Below are 20020 nucleotides of genomic sequence, written 5' to 3'. Positions count from 1 at the left end.
AAGTATGCACTACAGACTTTGTTGCACTGTTTAGAAGGAAAATATGTAAAGTTATTTTAGTGCTCAGTAAGAGATAAAACTGCATGTATGAACTTTTCAATGTTTTAAATAATCATTGGATTGGTTTTGAAAAATTGTGACCTTCAAAAGTGACCCTTCATCAGTGACTTAAGGTATTCATATAACACTGCAGTTTTGTGAATTTCCAGTGTACCAATGTGATATAGGCATGTTGTCAAAAACAATCCTTGTAGGTGTCACTGTGGAGGCTGTGGAGACTGTGTGAGCCATTGACAAATACAGTTACCAGGTTTACACGTAGGATAAATGTATTACTCTCTGAAATGCACTTACTGACCAAGCTGGAAAATCACATTAGTAATATGCTACAGACACTTTCAGCTATTAATGTTGGCAGTATTTGGACTTTTGAGAGAGACTGTGATGGAGTGCTAAATCATATTTGGGTACAAGATGAGATGGCAGAGGAGACTTTAGGGGGTTTGGAAATACAGTAGTCAGTAATACTAAGTTAATAACCACTTTGGACTTCCTAAGATACAATGTGTTCATTGCACAGCAATGAATGAGCTGCAACTCTTTGTATTCTTATTCTGCTCTCAATTTTCAAGTTTTGAAATATCATAAAGTTTCCACCTCAATTCCACTTCTAAAAATAGAAGGTAATATAATAGAATGTTGACCCGATATCGGTATTATCATTTAAGGTAAAAAATGTATTAACGAAAATGTAGTCTGACTCACAGAATGTAGACTGTGGGTATAAGCCTGTCATTGGCTGCGAGTCTCAGGCAGCATTCTCCATTTCCACTTCCATTGCCTTTTACCGTTTTCAAAATCCACTTCACTACAGGAAACAACCTCCAAGCCAGCAACCTACACACTGAAAATTGCAAGTTTTGAAGAAGATTTTGATTGTGAAAGCACAGACATACATCTTTTACTGTTTTCTGTGGTGTTTTTTTTTTGTGGGGAATTAGCCATTTTAATGACAGTGATCGCCTCTCCGATTGCAAATGCAAGTTCTCCTCCGACACTTATTTTGAAGCAGCACTGTCATTGCATCCTTGGCTCAGCACTGCCCAAGACGATTGTGATTGGTTTAAAGAAATCCAAACAAGCCAGAGGGTTTTTTTCCCCCTATATATCAATCATAATGGTTGTAGACAGACCACTCTCCAGTGCTGTGTCTGGCTATGCGACACTAACTAAAATGTGATACCTCACACACAAATATGAATGTGTCAGTTTGAAACAAGAACAGCCTATGCGTTAAGGAAGTGTTTTATAGTATTTAACATAATTAAAGGTCAAACTTTAAAATGCTTAAAGGCCATATTTTCTACACCACTCATTTAATGTTGGCACCAAACGTATGATGCATCTTGCTACTGATTGGCCCATGGGTTGCCTGTATTAGTATTTGGTTTGACATATTTCCTTGCTATTGGTGCTTTTTGATATATTTTATTTCTCTTGGGCTTTGGATATGAATCTTTTGCAACCAGAAGTAGTTACAGCATTTTGCTTTTGTTATACTGTCTTTTCAGAGGTCATATTTTTAGTCTTTCAAAGTAAGTTGTACTATTTAGAAAACACCAATCAATGTCATTTTGAAGCACTAAAATAAAATGACTCCAAAAGAAATTCAAGAAAACAGAATATCACCCGCTGTTTCTGTATTTAGTACTGTGGATCTTTCATAAAATATTTCTTTTAAATTGTTTTACTAACCCTGAGAACTCTCCCTGAGCCCTTACTCTGAATAGTGCCTTGCAGCAAAGTATGCAACAAACCTCTGTTAACAATGTGAATAGTCCTCTGTGAATCAAATAAAAGAAATCACCATTCTAGACCATGGTAGCCTTTGAACAGATATGTTATTTTCCACAACAATGCTTTTTTTGTTCAGATTTGGAAACTGCTGCATGTTTTACAGGCTCTGTTGACAGGAAAACTTTAAGGTGAGATTCAACAGTGATCCTAAGAGAGCTGCAGTTGTTATTGTGAGTGTTTGCCTGAGACGTCTCAATCGGGTAGAGCAGAGAAATGCTCCATGGACTGCAGAGTGGAAAAATGTGATAAAACCAGAGAGACAAGGAAAGCCTGGGGCGATATTACTTTATATGAAACCTGTTCTGCTCTTTTCTAAAATTCCAAATGATATTGCCTCTGTACATTACTATGCTTTAGTCCACCTTTCCGTTTCTTGCACTGATGCACTATTCATGATGAGAAACTCTAGAGTAATTTCATGTTATGGTAAGGCAAAAGCTGGCTAAAAGAATTGAAATTATGCCAAAATGTTTGCCTTGGGAAAGCTTAATTTGATTATATTCAGCAATTACTAAATAATACAAGCTCAAAAGTAGTAGTTTTTTTCCCAGCAATGCAAATCAAACACAAAAACCACACACACTCTCCTTTTCATTGATTGTAATACTCCTCCTATCCTATGCTTAATCATCTACAATGCATCTTATATTACATGGATGATTCCAGTTGTCCAACACATGCTGAGCAATCAATGAAACCCATGAGGGTGTATTCAAACACACTCTTGCTTGTGACAGATTTATGTATTGTGGTGGTTATTGGAGACAGATACAGTGTTCAATCCATTAAGTTTGCGATGTGCATGCGTCATCCTCTGTATATATTGGAAAAAACATGACAAGTTTCCATATACTACTGTTTCTACCAGTAACTCTTGGTGTGAACTTCATTGTATAGCTGTGTTTGGACTGTTTAGGGGCATTGTGTTTGGGTCTTTTTAAGGAAATATTTTTTCATTAGGGGCCAATTAGACAGCAGATTATGTAGTGAATAAAACACAAATTTCCATTAATGTTCAGATTAAATAGTTTAAGCATTACTATAAAATAAAAATTGTGTTATTTTGAATGAATGGTAACAACGTCAACATTACACATACTTGTTTAATGTGAAGTATATTTTTTCTACCCAAAGTGGAAAGTGAGGAGTAAATGCAATGACCTGGATTAAGCCGCAGTGGCATTGTATGACACACTACTTACTCTTCTTACTGTTCGACTTTCTCTGAAGGTCAGTTTGGCCATTAGCTAGATCAGCCTAACACTGCATGCCCCACCTCTCCACTCCAATTCTTCTCATCTCCCCTCTCCTCACTTTTCCTCCCCTCCCCATGGTCTGAAGAGAGATGTGATGGGGCTAAATTTATCTTCACAGAAACCAAAGCTAAGATGTTAAAAGAGAACTCCTGCCAGCTTGGTAACTAACTGCTGATTGTGATCAAATTCACCTTTGCGAAGCGACCGTCAAAATAACATGCACCCATTTCTCCTCTACCCTTCTCTCCATCCTACTTTCTTTTTATTCTCCTCCTCAACTCTATCCCCCCATCCCCTGTTTTTATTAACAATAGAGCTGGTGGCTTGTGATAACTGGTCACTCCTCCAGGCGTTGAAAGGCAAGGACACTCTATTATCCTAGCTAGATGGATGGGTTGAAATATTGCCTGCAAGTGGTAGAGCCTGCCAAATCCTCGAGTCTTAAAACCCCTTTGTCTCTGACAAGGAGGAACATTAGTGAGAGGGCCAGGTTCTTGGATAGGGACACGCTTCTTTGAACACAACACGGAAAGAGCAGGGCGGACACAGACGTGCATTTGTACGGAAAGGAATCCAGAAAATTGCATAATGTCTTTGTTTGCTCTATACTGTATATAAGAAAAATGTATGGATTAACTTTCATTGCTGTGAATAGCTATTGTATAACTCCCTCTGCCCTCTCTGCTCTCACCATATGTTGGTGTGCATGTGTATGACAAACAGAAAGGGAGAAAGAGAGAATACTTTGTATACATTAGAATAATTAACATGTTGCAGGTAGACAGCCGGTCAGCCAGACAGCTGGGTCACATATTAATTAGTGTCCTAATTATCAGTGACCTTTACCTTGCAGCAGTTCCAGACTTGTTTTACTCTCTGTGTCTCTGCCAATTCACTTAGGAATATGTAGTCTGTCTGCAACTGGCAAGTGTCAGTAGTTCATATATCTTCAAATAAGCTGTGATAAACCACTGTTATGTTTATGTTAATGGTTTAGCAGTATAACGAAAATGCTAAATTTCTATATTTAATCCATTATTTCCTGTATTTACATCACCAACACTTTATTATTGAAAAATGGGAAGTCATGCCTCTTGTCACCTGCACTCCACAGCTCTTTGCCAGAAGGCCCCTTCATTTTTTTTCCTATTCTTTGCAGCGTGCACTCTCGCATTAGAGCAGATAACAATTGGAAGATGGATTTTGTTTATATATCAAATGATTTCTAGAAGCGAAAAACCATTTCATGTGATGTTTGGGGTTACTATCTCCAAATGTATCTTTGTGGGCAGTTATTCTAAAGAATAGACTGTTTGCTTGGAAAACAGCATTATTGTTCAGTTGTTCAAACAGCTTCGAACACTTAGGTTCAGTAGCAAAGTGAAATAGATTGACAATCTTATTCTGTAGGCAGGGAATAGATAGTCTTGCTCTTTTATTATTTAAGTAATCAAATAGGATGACAGATGAAAAAATGTTAACATGAATTGTCTTTGGGATGCTTCCATAAAGCCAGGGGACTGGATGAACTTGTAGGCAATCATGTCGACTTCATGTAATTCACTTATGAATAGGAACAGCTCAGACATGGATACATCAGTCCATGTAAAAACATGATAATTTATACAGTTTGACACATGTTTGATTTACATATTTACATATTACATATACATATTACTATTTGGCCACTACTGATGTCAGTATGCTCAAAAATGCTTAAGAAACCATTTAAATCAAGGATGTAGAAATATAATAATGTTTTTGAAACAAACCAAGTTCATAGTCCATTTACAACAAAGAACTAGAAAACTAAACACTATGAATGATTATAACTCCCTTGTTATGAAGTAGACATTCAACTAGGTACCAAGGAGAGAATGGAACTAGACACTAAAGGCTCATAGCTCACATTCTGCTACATATTTTGTACATGAACAGTTTAAACACAACTACAAAATGTGAACTAATGCATTATTCACTATAGTACTAGGGAAGAAAAAAATATTTACTGTAATAAGAATTCACTGGTCCTGAATCAGCCTCCCCTTTAAGCAAAAGATTCACATAAAATGTCCATCTGGCATCTCTCAGAAATGTTGAGCTATGAAGTTTATCACTGCCTCAAGGACTTCTTTTTACACAGCAAGCTCATTGTCCATGCTTTTTTAATTGAATTAAGGAGCAGTCAGTTTGGCATCTCTGTTATTGTTATCTTGTAGGTGTACAGGGTTATTAAAGAGGGAAGCATGTTAAGTCATTTGTTATCCCTGGCATTCTAATAAACATGTTGGCTTTGGGCAAGGCCTGTAGGTTGTCTGTGCAGTTCAGATTGATACTCCTGCCATATCTAGAGCTGTACACCTCATTATCCTAAGAGGATGCTTAAGAGAAGATGAATCTGGGACAGAGCGTGGAAGACATAGAGGGGAACTGCTGCACATATTTCTGTTTTTTCTTTTATAGGAAAGAGTTGGGACTGCATTTCGATCCGTGTATACACATAGGAGATCTGGTGTAAAAATGTCAAGAAAACACCGACTGAAATGTATCTGAAAATTTCGGTACAAAGAATTACGTGTGTAAAATAACGGACAAAAGGGAATAAAAACACAGAACAAAGACATTTAACCTCATTGCCCCAATTATTCCCAACTGAGATCCAAGCTTATTTTGCTAACTTTTTTTTTTTCAGCTCAAGCACTGGTTCTTGACACATATAACCCCATGGGTTTTCTGTCAGGGAAGGCTTGATTTTACTAATTGGTACCAAAGCTGTTAATTGGAGCTGTGGAAACAAGAAAGGGAGAATCAGAGGGTACTCTCTTGGGAAATATGTGTTCAACCTCATTTTCCACCTTTACTCATTGTTTTTTTTTAACTATCTGACTGCAGAAAGGACATCAGTTTGTTGTCACAACAAGGTGCCCAGTAAAGAAATACATCATGAAAAAACCAACACATTACATAAAGCACTGCATATATTTATAGTTAGATATAAAGGCCTTAATGACATATTCTCATAATTGTGATAATGGGATTATCATGAAGGTGCACAATACAATAAAGCAATGCTTATTAGACAGTTAACAGTGAGGATGTATTTATTCCACTTTTTGTCCCTCTATAACAACCCTAAGTTGGGCATTGGCCTATATAGGGTATCGATCGAATACCAGTGCTTTTTAAAAAAAATGTAAAATCTATTAATCTCTCTATGTGGAACTGATTAAGATATGTGTAAGCTTTTTTTCAGGCTTTAATCACAGGTCACATATGTAATTAAATCTAATCCGCCCATGCTGTGGTGTCCAGACTAAAGCATACCCTTCATGACAGTAGAAGTAGCAAATCTCTCTTAAATAACTGATGTCTATTTTTAGCTTTAACTGGTCAAACACTGCTTGCCTTGCTTGTCCTGCCACTGCTCTTTCCTATGGATGGATGGATGGATGGATGGATGGATGGATGGATGGATGGATGGATAGATAGATAGGGACACAGGCACACAGCACACAAGCAAAAGATGTAACGTTTTTATAAAACAGAAAACACAATCCTTTCTAGTGAATTTTTTCTCCAACTGTGATCAGTTAATCTCTTCTAGCCACCTTTCACCTTCTTAGGGGCCAAACAGTCATCCCCTGAAATGCTCAAATGATTTTCCATTGTCACCCACATTAGCAGCTTTAAACTCTCTGTCACTCTGCAACAGCCACATGCTGTGCACCTTGGGAAATACAGTACGTACAATTATCATAGGAAATCATCATCAAAAACAAACAGAGTAAGCATAAAAAAGCATCAACTGTGAAATAACAGAATTGGAGGAACATCCCTTTCTCACTGTTGCAGTAGTTCTTGTTATTCTTTGGTGTTTGAGTTGCTCAATCTAACCGAATATGTTGTGACACTGACAATTTATTTTGTGACGTGAATTGGTTCAGAGAGACGCACTGTCAACTTTCACTGCTTGGTGAGAAACATGCATTTCAAAAATGTCAACTTTTCAGGAACTAAGGAAAAACAACTTACTTTTATCTTGGTTACATTTTATTTCTGAGATGTTCCAGTTGATTCTGAAAAAGTTCTATGAGCCTAAAAGGTTGAAGACTTTTCTAAACCTTTAAAGAAACATGTAACCCCTCAACATTTGTGAAAAAATTCTCATCACTTTATCGTTTATTAAAAGGTCATAGCCATGTGAAGAGTTGTTCTTGTGGATATACTGTAGTCATTGTATAAAAAAGTTACAATATAGTAAAATAATCTATAAATTAATGATAATAATAATAATACCTGACACTGATAAGCATATTTAGGAATGAAACAGACCACAAATATGGATTGAATTCAACTTTACAATCTGATTGTAGTTCAGCAGTTCTTCAAAACTAAATTTTATTTGACTTGCCGCTGCCATTTTATTTTGGCAACGGCAAGTCGTCTTATCTTTATTAATGGGGCCATGTGACCAAGTGTCATCATCAAAAACCTTCCAGTGACAAAATTCAGCCTCGTAGGCAGCAGATGCAGCAGCAGCTTTTGATGTGTTGCCCAGTACTGAGAACCCATGCAGTTAAAGTCTGGATACTAACAAAATTTCTTGATATCTACAACATATCCACATGAAGCCAGCAGTGCAGTTGAGATGTTGGAATTTGTCCAGAGTGTGTTGGAGGATTTTCAGATGTCCGACCTATAAAGATGGACCAGGACCATTTGTGAGTTATCAAAACCCTTATCAGATACTGGAACATTAATTGTGCTTTCAAAACCAATCATATAACATTTTATGATATTATTGAGCGCGGATTGAAGCAGCTTTTCTGCTGAGTTCACAATTCCAACTTCAGCAGCATATACAGTATGTTCCTTTACTAGCTAGTCCTCATCTCCATAGATTTTCATGTGTTCATGGAGCAGTTACATTACAGGATGGCAGTGTTGATGGCTTATTTATAAAGTAAAATAATCGAGAGCCATTATAAAGATATCAATTGCAATCAGCCAAATTAGATCTGACTCTCATATAGACAAACAAATATGACTAAAGCCCCAAACCTTACATATCTCTAAGTCCCATAACTATGGAAGAGTTCCATGTAAAAGAGAGTAAAAGAGTTGAAAGAGAATGTTTTAGATAATTTCTTATATGGATAGTGTTGCTACAAGTTGACAAAGTATTGTATGCCAACACATTAGCTTAGTACAGCACTTTATAGTAAACACATCTGTGAAGCTGTGAGTTATGAAACACTAACTGCAAGAGGTGTACAAGTTATTGCTAAGCCCTGTTGTTCAGTGCATCCCTCAGCTTGAGATAAAATATTTTAAGCAGTGAAAGGCATCAAATGAGTAAAATAATGGGTAATGAAATTCAGCCCTGTATCGTAGCCATCAGCTATTAAGCAGCACAATCAGGCTGAGACTTGTGCTTGACCACATTCTGTATATGCTCTAATTTGCTGAGTATAACTTTTATGCATCTGAATGGTGGACCATAGAAATGATGATTCATTATTATTTAACCACAGAACTGCAGTCTTCTCTTGTAGCCTTTTATGGTCAAGGAAGAAGCTGTGGGTATTATGAGCCTACAGATATATCATTAAGTTTACCAATTTCACATAACGCCCTTGTGGTGTTGACACTAACTCTTTGCTGAATGTATCTTTGAGCTAATATCACCTATTCAGCACTCTGAAACACTTGGCATTGCAGTCATTTATTTGTTTTGTTCATGAGTCTGTGTAAGGAAATTGATAAACATAAGATGAGCAAAAAACTGTAGTATAACACCAATGTGGTCCTTTTGAGTCTTCTTTAAATATGCTGCTTCTAAGTGTATTTAAAATGAATGTGTAGATTTGGTTTGGTAAGATTTTACATGATTTAGAATTATATTACAATTATATTAAATTTTTTTCCCTGTTTATCACTCCAAGTCGAGCTAATCTCATCTAAATTCTAAACACTGTAGCATGAACACTTAACAAAAGAATTGTTACAGAATTTTGGCAAACCGTTATCTTGTGTGATGATGACTTAAGTAATTCGTGAGCACATCACATACATATTTAGGGTGGACGACAATGTGTGACCGGCTTTATCTGGCTTTGTTCCATAGAATTTTTACTTAGTTCATACAGAATTGTCAAACTACATTTTGTAATGCACCACTATTTGTACAATTGAGTGGCTGATGATGACACTGACAAATCAAAAACAAACAAATAGGTCAAGACAAAAAATATTTTATTGCAAAGTGGAACCAAAGGGTTTTAATAATAATGTTTCTATTCCAACTTTCACTGCATTGCTGGCTTAGTCTTTTTCTTTCAAGCAAAAGGTATCGGTTGAAAGTCATCATACCTTTTCCCAGTAGTCACTAGAAATTAGTTTCTAAAAGTAGTTAATTTAAATTCGCAAATACGCTCCTGAGCAACATCTGAGGAAGGATTTGATTATTTGCCCCTACACAGCAGTTATTATTGTATGCATTGATAGAAACTGTCAGGAATTCCCTGGACTTGCATGTGTTATTGTTGTTTGTACCTCAGGAACTATAGAATAGACAGCATGTTTAACATAGGTAGCTCTTAAGAAAGTCACAGAGCGGAGAGTGAGAGTGATTTTGATCAGGGGTTTACCTGAGGGGCAGGAATATATTTGAGGATATAAAAAGGAATTAGATTAATCTTGTGTTTTTTATGCAGAATGCCGTTTCAACACTTCATCACTTCTGTTTATTCATGGGTTCCTTTTCCATGTACACATTCACATTAATACAATCATGTACACAAACTAGCTCACAACTGTCAGTAATCCTTGACTGATCAGAGGCTCTTGAGACCTGCCAAACAAAATCAGCTCACAATTTGAACAGAGTTCAGTGATGAATATTAAATGAAAAGGGTAAAGAAAGCTAAGGTGTGGGGGTTAAATTAATAAATAAATGGGCTCATATATATTTATAAATATAAAAATAAAAAGTTGAATCTCCTGTGGTCAGCCTCCATAGACCTACTGGTCTTTGAAGGCATCATTAGCTGGTTTTATCAGCACATTGACCCTAAAACTAGTACCTGAGGGGCCTGACTGTAGTGGTGCAGACATGAGCATATGAGTCTTGGATGGATGAAATAAGACTTTGAAGTGGATTTTCTATTTGAAGGATTATACATCAGGGATTTTGATTCTCACCCATTTTTGTTCCTTGAGGCTATGTGCTTGTGTGGGTGGAAAGAGTTATCGTTCACAAAATTATTAATCTATTTATTTCTTCTTCAGCTAAAACAATATTTAGTTAATGAGTAAAAAACTTGGCGGTTGGTGAGTTTGAATTGGTGCTTCTTATAATGACAACTGTTTTGTGTATGTAAGTACTATACTACGAGGGAACTTCTTTGATTGAATCCTCACAGGACTCGTGTTCATAATACTGACAATCTTTTACACAAATAAACCAAAGATTTCAGGTAACAAGATAACAAGGATGCCTTAAGCGCTGAGAAATATAGAATGTTTTATTATGGTCTCCAAAGCCTGTAAACCAAACCAGTTGTCTTTTACTTCCATTTTTTTCTTTCTCTGATTGTACTGTAAATTGGAAGTATAAATACCTTACAATAAAGATAATTTCAATACAGATGAAAATATCATAACAACATACAATCATTTGTATTTCATATGGATTTCCCTAATCCTAGTTTATGTTGTCATGACCTACTTTAGTATTGAAATTTAATGAATACCCTTTACTTGGCAGTCCTTGAATATACTGTATTATAGGCACCCTTTCAGCTTGAATGACCTATTTCAAGAAAACAATGTTTTGTTTTGAAACAGTCCTCTAAGCCATACCAAAGGGACTATGAAGAATGCTTAAGCGAATCCATTGCAACTGTAAAGTTTCTGGAGATAGACTTTTCTCATAGTAGTATGCTGTAACGGCAACACCTTAAATTTCCCTGAATAATTTCCATAATGGGGTCTTTGTATGGTTGCGCATTGTTTTGGTTTAGTCAAAAAGTGGAAGGGTTATTGTTTCCAATATGTTAATTCTGTTTTTTCCTGCAGGAATACTGTCTTTGAAGTAATCTCTTTGAGTGTGTTTGGTTCAAGTACCATTCTCAGGGGAAGGGGTTGAACTTTTAAAATGTAATTTTCCTCTTACCACCCTTGAATAGTCTTACTATGGCAGTTCTAACCTTGAGCCGTCAAAACAGATAAATCCTCGCAGATTGTACTCTGATTAGATTATCTGCTTAATCTGCAACACATGCATGGCACTGCAAGGAGTAGGAAAGCCACTTGCAAGGCAGAGTAAATGCAATAATAGTTGGATGCTAATACTTGCTGGCAGATTGCGATGATACCAGGGGCAAACAATATTAATCGAGCACTGGTCCAACAGCTGACAATAACCCAATTTATTACACAAAAAGCTGACCTCCCTGCACAAGTTCTCTAATGACCCTTTTCACCATAGCCAGCTTTCCAAGAACTCAGGAGCTTTAAAACTTCCAATTTTGGTAGAATTTATCAGGATTGGAATTTGCAGTACTGAACATTCCTGGCATGTACAGCGTTTAGACTGCAGGAAACACTGGTAATCGCTAATATCACCATTAAGACATTGGATGCGAGTAACATTTAATGTTGATGATGTTTAAATTGCAGTTATACAGCCAACAAAAACCTTAGTACTTACTGAACTTTACTTTGCAAAAATTGTTTGTTGACATTTTAGAACAAAAACATTTTTTTTTGCTACATTGGAGAGCTTTCTCTTATCTTTCTACTGCTTTCAATCCCTTTCAAAAACTGCACAATTCCTTTTCAACATAATTTTTAACATGACAGTCATGCAGTAATTAATTACAAAGAGCAACCTGATTACTCTGTGTTTACTCATTGTGTGTAAAATTTACACCTCAAGTAAAGCCACTGATTTTTCAAACAATAAAACAGACTTGTAGGTTCTTCAGTTTCTATTTTGTGGAGAAGGCAGATAAAAACACTTTATACCAAAAGCCCAAGTGAAATCTTTGGATGATAGTTGGACAGCATCAGTGATTGCTGGTTTGGTCTATACTACAGACCTTTACTAACCATTTACGTTATACTGACACAGACATATTTCCAAAAATCACATGAACTTCATTACAGGATCAACGTCTGTTTTATTCCCTATTGTAAAGTTAATGCTTGGGTGAGTTTGAATATCACCATAGTGTGTGGGTATGCATGTGTGCAAATACTGTATGTGTGCAGGTGTGTCTGCGCCTTTGCATCTCGGCAGATATTTGTAAGTTTTAGTGTGTGTTGTTGATGACTGATAGATGTGATTCTGTTCTGTAGGTTCCATCAGACGATCTCTGCTTTTTTACCTTTGATTAAGGTTCTCTGCAGTATAATTTTGACACCTGCCGCTGTTCTGCACCACTCAACTCTGAAAAGTTCACTAAAATAAGTGTTTTGATCCTAGATACGGCAGCTATTAGGGCGTGAAATCCTTGTCTTTGGCAGCAATTCATAGCTTTGCTTTTGATGGATTTGAAAAAGAAGTATAATGAAAAGGAGTTTGATTTGTTATATTTAGATATTTCTAGGGCTGACCTGAATGCCTCAAAGCTTCGAAGCTTCTAACATTGCCATGGTAATCGATGTCCAAATCCATATTCAAGCGAATGCGTTTTTTTATTTAATTATTGTTATATATGCATTACCTTAAAAAGCCTACATAGAATAAGAAATGGTAATCCAACATTATTCAGTTTGTATCAACATTCATTATTATTTATTCTCAGATGAGGACATTTAATCGTAGTGATAGTTTTGTGTATCACAGCTCTCATCTAATGTTACCAGCACTGACACTGCAGTAGTGACATGTGACCATGTGACAGGCTTTCAAGTTACAACAATGCTAGCAAGATGTAGAAAAAGTCAAGCATTTGGAATAACTTCAAAATTTTGTGAAGAAGATCCCCAGAAAGTTGAGTGCCATAAATGCAAAACGAAAGTGGCATATCACAATTCTATAACGAGTTTGGCAAATCACCTGAAAACTGTAAGTAACAGCTTAGCTGTCTTGATTTTCCTGGTTCTAAATTTGCCTGATGATAGTACAACCTGCATGCTAACAAAGCATAACGTTAGGTTACCAACCATTGATAATTGTCATGTTATTGTTCATAGGCTTACATATGAGAATGTATGGTGATCGTATATTTTTTATTGGACTATGACTGTATTTCTGTTGCTAGGCCTGATACATACTGTATACTTGATGAATTGGTGGGGTAGATTTTAAAGATAGCAATCCAACTATAATCTGGTTTGAGTGGATTTAGGAACAACCAACTCTAAAACCAATATAACTTCAAAATCTTGTAAAGATTGTCCAGTCACTGTTATTCAAAATACTGAAATGCAGTCACAATGCCATTTCATTTCATCATCTTGGCTTGTCAGCCAGATAGGAAAAAAACACAACAAGCACTGTATATTCATTGCAGTGTTGGAATCGTTATAAGAGAAGAATTGAGTGGAAATATGTTTGTTGCCATTACTAATTTAAGTTGTAAAAAGTGGAACATCTAAGTTCACTTAAACTTATGAATTCTGATATTCACTGTTTGAACAAAGCCTGTAAACTCACATTCATAGGTACAAATATTGGGATGAAAAAGTTTTCCCAGAGCTGCTTCATGTCATAAAGTGTCCAACTGGAGCTCTTTTTGTTTTTCATTTAAGGCAAGGTTGAACAGTACGACTTCACTGATATTTTCCTCTATTGATTTGAGGAATGTTATTGTGTTGAATGTAGTTTACTACAAAATGCATTCACAAGATACCAGTTCCAATGAAAGCTGTTCGTCTGACTGAAGTCAATCCAGCTTCAAAGAGATTGTCCATCCTTTAAAACATTCCATAGCATGAAAAAAAAATCTGCAAACGAAAGCTACTCTTTCGCTCATAATGCTTCTTACCTTAAGGTAGGCAAGCCATTTGACAGCTTAGGTAGTATCTCTTACACTGAGATGAGGCCATGAGTAGCTGTAAGTGACTGTATGATTCTACTCCATTTTTGAAAGTGGCTCAATTTACATAAACATTTGTATTAAAGGTGTACTATGCAGGATTTATCGGTTGCTGTTTGTAAACACACCATTTAGAGTTGGCCCCTCCTCCCCGGCTCAACGAGTGAGTGAGAGAGAGATAGATAGACAGAGAGAGAGAGAGAGAGAGAGCGGTGGTAGTCGAGCGAGCTAGGGAGTGAATGAAAAGAGGGAGCGGCGTTGAAGAAAGCAGTGAATCAGAGAAATAAAACTTTGTTTTCTGATTGTCTTACGGCGGCTATGATCTAAAGCGCACACCTCCACACAACCCTGCTGGAAGGTGCTGCGTTGCCGATTTTGTGTGAATGAAGCAGACGCTTCTCTCTGTCTGCTGTGGCCATTCTGCTCTGCGTTTGTTTGTAGCTCAGTCCTGCCCTCGGTCAAACAGACACACAGACCTGCAGCTCTGCATACTCAATGATATAGAATGAGAGCAGAGGAGACAGACGGAGACAGCAGCGTAACCTGGTCACTTTGATTTTATAGAGTCCCGCCCTCATACCCTGTGCGCTGTTATTGGCTGGGGCTACACACTCACTGCCCAAAGGTTGCAGCCCAGAAACATCCCAAACACAGCAAAATAAGAAGAAAATACAGGCAGATGGCAGGTTCTCAAACACATATGGTTGGTCATAAGGGATGTTTGAAAGGGATTACCTTTGTATGAGTCTATACATTGTTTTTTTTTTTTAGGAAAACTTTCATAGTATACCTTTAAACTATGTAACTCTTATACAGCTCCTTTATAATGGTATAGACTATCACAGTGCATATGTTTACACAACTTTCACAGATTTTCCATCATTATTATGGGGCATTCAGTAGAGAGACCCAACAGACAGATCCTAACATTTACCTATTCTCTATTTGTTCAGTATAGTTGGCATTACCACAATCCTTCTTTCATTCCTCTAAGTCAAAATAAAAGCAAGGCATGATGTAGTAGACCTTGTGCCTCTATATACTTTACTTAGTTCTGTATAGTATTGACCCTGGTTTGAGAACAAGATCTCTGGGCTAGTTGGTCATCATTTAGCATACTATGTGAGCTAAAATCTACTCTTATTATTTTTGCATGTTATCCATCTCTGTATGTTATAAGATTAAAGGAATTACCAGTGACCTGTGGTGGTGCAACCAAACATAAACAATACATCAATGAATTAAATTACAATATTATAAATGAATTAATTTTCCCAAACAGGATGGTGCCAAACTTACAGACATGTTTTAAAGTATGTAGAAATTCTCTGCAATGATTTATATTTTGTTAAACATGGTTTTTCCACATTAAAAATTAACTTTGAAAAAAGTCCTAGAAGGGCTGGAAGCATATGTACGCTTAGTTCTTCATTGAGAAATTCTGGATTCATGAATATTCAAATATGCAAATATCACAAGCCCACCACCGCTGCTTGCGCTAGGTTGACCGGTGACAGATCAGTATGCATCAAGATGGCTAGCGTTTGATGAAACATTGGAGTGATTCAGCCACACATGTTTGAGCGTCAGTCAGATCCGGATTCGGGGGTGTAGTGTTGTGCACCAAAATTGGCGACTAGCAGTCGTATCAGAATGGTAAGTGTAGTGAGCATCTTAGTTTATTTATTTTTTTGTTAGCTTGTTAGCCTGTAACTGGCAGTGGCTGACACAGCGTTTTTGGTTGTGGTAATGCAGACTCTCGGTCTCTGTACTGACAAGTCCACTCTGCGCTGGAGGTTTTAGGTTTGTTTAGTTGGATTGGTTCCTTAGTTATGTGATGTATGAAACCCAGGCTGTCTGAATACGTGTTTTTGAGACTGTCATTGGTACATTGCAGGTCCAAGGTGGAAATACTTAGCAGTCCAAACTTGATTTTCATTTGAGGGAGCCCTAAAGAGAAATTTTTTTTTTTTTTTACATTGACAAAAATATTACCCTTAATGTAGTGATTGTGAACCAAAGCAAAACACAATTCCTTTGTGTAGAATTATGTGTTGAAATTAAAAGTTATATTTTGTAACAGAATACTGAGTTGTATTGGTTTAAGTTGGTAGAGTACTTGTACTACATAACATATCAAAAATGTATTGCATCTCTTTATGACAGCGAAGCTGTGGAAGTGTGATTAATATGGTGAGTAAAAGAGCAAGTGTCTTGAAAAAAATTACATAGATAGTTTTGCATTGATAAACAATGTTTTGAGTATTTATAGTAGGTAACAATGGCAATGGCTAGTTAATTTAGAGGTTTCAGGACCTCTGTGCTCAACATTGGTCATTGAATCTAACAGCATCAGATGTTTTAGTATGAACTTTATTCCTTGGGTTAATATGATTTATTTCTCAAAATGTGTCCTAAAAATATGACTTAGGACAATAATCAGTCATCAGTATCAGTGTAGCTTATACCATCTGGCAACACTCATGCTTATTATATAATGCTGATATTATATACTTACAATAATTTTGTGCATGGTTCAGTTATATTCTGGTCCGCACAGGGAGGATATATTTCCATAGTTTGTGTGGCTCCCAAACCGTAGTAAATAAAACAAATTAAATATTCTGGAACAGCAGTGAGAGACTTTATCCATTCTTAGATGCAGCTGACACAGATGTGTATGAGCTTCTAACTTTCTTTCTGATTGATCATTTTACAATTAAATATAGCTGAAATCACAGCACAGCCGTTGTCTTTTTAACTTATGTGTACGGTGATTTTTTCAGATGGCATTGCATTTATAAAATAAGGATTTTAGCTGTGCAGAGCAGGAAACTTGGAAATGGCTTGAAAGTGACTCACTAGTGGTTGTTCCGTTGTCATACTGTATATGTGAGCACAGACTGTCGGTGAGAAGCAGAAAAAACAAGAGAAAAAGGGAAAGAAAAACATAATTTCAAAAAAAAAAACTTTTTGCCATGGGTTAACATCATTTCTTGCCTAAGTGGTCCTTGTTTTTCACGTTGTATTTTACACATTCATAAAAAAATTCTATTGAGATGTGTGATGCTTAATGAAATTTAAACCTGAAGTATAAACCATTTTAGAAATCGTCTAAAAATTGAAATGAGTAATGTCAGATACCAGTTTAGCACCATTAAATTAAAAATTGAAAATGTCACACTAATCTCAGTGGTGTCAGTGTTTTATAATTTTGAGTGCAGGAGTGGAAGAAGTCTTAGCACATGCTTATAGTTAACCAAACTTAACGATCTACATTGATGCCACCCATCTACAAATCCAGCCATAATAGCCCACACTTTTCCTTAATGAGATGTTGAACCAATCATATAAATCTCATTCATCTCAGACAAATGACATTACTGACTGCAACTTTTGACACCTTACTAGTTACAGCAGTAATATTCCAACATTTGTCTTATTTAAGAAGCACTTGATCTATATTTCATTCTTTCAGGCATATTATTAGTAGGTCGGTAGATAAGAGATAAATTTGACTGTGCCTCTCTCTCTGAGGGACTGCAAGCATTAATAATTGTCAGTGTTCTAGTTATTTCAGTCAGTAGGACAATTGTTTTGATTAAACATACAAGCCATACACAAAAAGGCTTTCTGCTTTAGCATAACATAATGTACTTTGTCCAATTTAACGTCAGTAAGCAAATGTAACTGCTTGTGATTTTCTGACAGAATCAACAAATAAGATGAAGGAGTGAAGGTAGAGTAGATCCGTGAGCCTCATATCGCTATCTTAATACGCACATAACTCACACAGTTTTAATAAAATTATGTGAGCAGTGGACTGAATATTGTCTTTACAATGACTGTATAAGTGTTTGAAATAATGAGTGAGGAGAGCGAATTTTGCCTGCCGGAAAACCAAAACAAGGAGTTAAAAGATACTAAACGCTCTGTAGAGCTGAGGCAAACTTGGGTGCTATTTCTATGTAGGTTTATCACTACAAGCAGCCCCTTTCACATTACACATAGATATTTGATCGATAATTACTATAACAACATCGAATAGTGCAGCTTTAAATGACCAGTTAGAATTTGTTGACTATAAGTAGCACTGTAGAGCTACAGTTTGTTTTGATGAGCAGGTCTCCATATTGCATTGCATGTCTTAACAGTACAAGAAAGGATAAATATCCAGGTTACAGAGGGGATGTTATGCACATTTCCATTTGGCAGTAGTTTGGTGGTAGTACTGTGCTGTAAAAGGCAGCAGTGCATTAGCAAAAAAGGACAAGAAGAAGACTTTAAACTATTGTAAACAATGCAGTTGTCAAAAGATGGTAAAAAAAAGGCATTTAGCATGTGTGTTAGCATTAAAGGACTCATGGTGAATCTTGGTAACAAATACTGAGATACACTGGTTATTTATAATGAAAATTTGATGAGTATTTATCATAATTCTGCCATCTCTTATAAGTTTTTTTTTTTACCCTCTCATCCATTATAAGTTAATATTAATGATTGTTCAGATACTACAACTTTGACATGCACAGAAAAAATCAGATCACCTCTGTTTTGGACACCTAGTTCGCTTATAAAAGATTTTAAGGCTCACCTTTGAAACATTGCTGCATATGGCCCCAAGCTACAACATATTGCAGACTTCTTAGCCCTCAGTTACCCAGTTTATAGCTTCAGACCCTCAGACGGTGTCCGTGCTAATAAATTGCTTGCTAAATTGCTATTATCATTCAATAAACAAAAAGTAACTCATCACATAATTCAAAGAGCAGCTTGACACCAGGCTTAACAGCAGCGTTTCAGTGCCCTCTATGGTTGAAAGTTTAAAGTCTATTTTACCTCTAGCCACGCCCAGCTGATGGGTGGGTTTGGATGTGGTTTGAGTGTTTGCTTGTACCTGAAACTACACTCATCAGTGATGTCACAGTGTAGTGACACACTTATACATTACTGCAGCAAGGTGAGAAGTTAAACCACTGGAAGTCAGCAAAAATATGTATTATATGATGATGACAACGAAGATAGCAAAAACTTACAGCCTAGTTATCACTCTAGGCTTATAGACATCTGACTGTGATGTTTATTAGTTATTTGGAATTTATGATTGCATGGATTTATGATGACATGATGGCATGGTGGTTCAGTGATCAGACAGTCCTCTGTTTTTATGATCATCCTGTGTTCTGATGTATTTTTGCTGTGCGGAATATATTCATTTGTAAGGATATTCGTTAACCCCTGCAGAAGTCTGTCAACTTGTATGTGGTGTTGTGTGCCTTTTGAGTAAGTTCAAGCCTACTATGCTTTGCCAGTTAAATGATATTAAATGATATTAAATATACCAGCCCTTAAACATCTAATGAGCATTAACGTTAACTTGCCAACTCTTGGCAACTTCACAAATCATTAGAAGCTTGAAGTTCAGAGCACTCATTGCCTCAGGCTACCAATTCTTTTTTTTCTGGAAAGACAGAATAGTGTGTTGAGATATTACATATAGTGTAGTCATTAAAGAGTTTTGATAAACATGAAACAAAAAGGGATGGAGAAGAGAGAAAAAAAGCAGTCAATATTTGCCCAACCTTTGCTTTCAGTCTGTTGTACACCAACCAAAAAAGTGGTCATTATAACATGTTCCAACAGAATGATGATACTCTTTTTATATCTTTTACACATGATGCTCTCACTCATTAAAAATACTTAATGAATATCTTGAAAATAACTTTTTTTTATTTCCATGGTCATGGGTTATTAAGAATTCTGTCAATGAGTCCCTGATTTCTGTGTAATGCTAAAATCAAAACTGTCCCAATTCATATTGACTCATTCATCTTTTGAACCTGAGAGAAATTGATTCAG

General features: G+C 36.3%; 1 protein-coding gene across 5 annotated transcripts in view; it reads left to right on the top strand.

Annotated features, from left to right (window-relative positions):
- Positions 1-20020, top strand: part of LOC120789538 (protocadherin-9) — a 196954-nt gene that overhangs the window by 55351 nt on the left and 121583 nt on the right. The window lies entirely within an intron of this gene.

Source organism: Xiphias gladius, chromosome 1, assembly GCF_016859285.1.
Source record: "Xiphias gladius isolate SHS-SW01 ecotype Sanya breed wild chromosome 1, ASM1685928v1, whole genome shotgun sequence".
Taxonomy (NCBI): domain Eukaryota; kingdom Metazoa; phylum Chordata; class Actinopteri; order Istiophoriformes; family Xiphiidae; genus Xiphias; species Xiphias gladius.
Note: the sequence above shows the minus strand (reverse complement) of the source record. Positions and strands in the feature narration are given on the sequence as shown.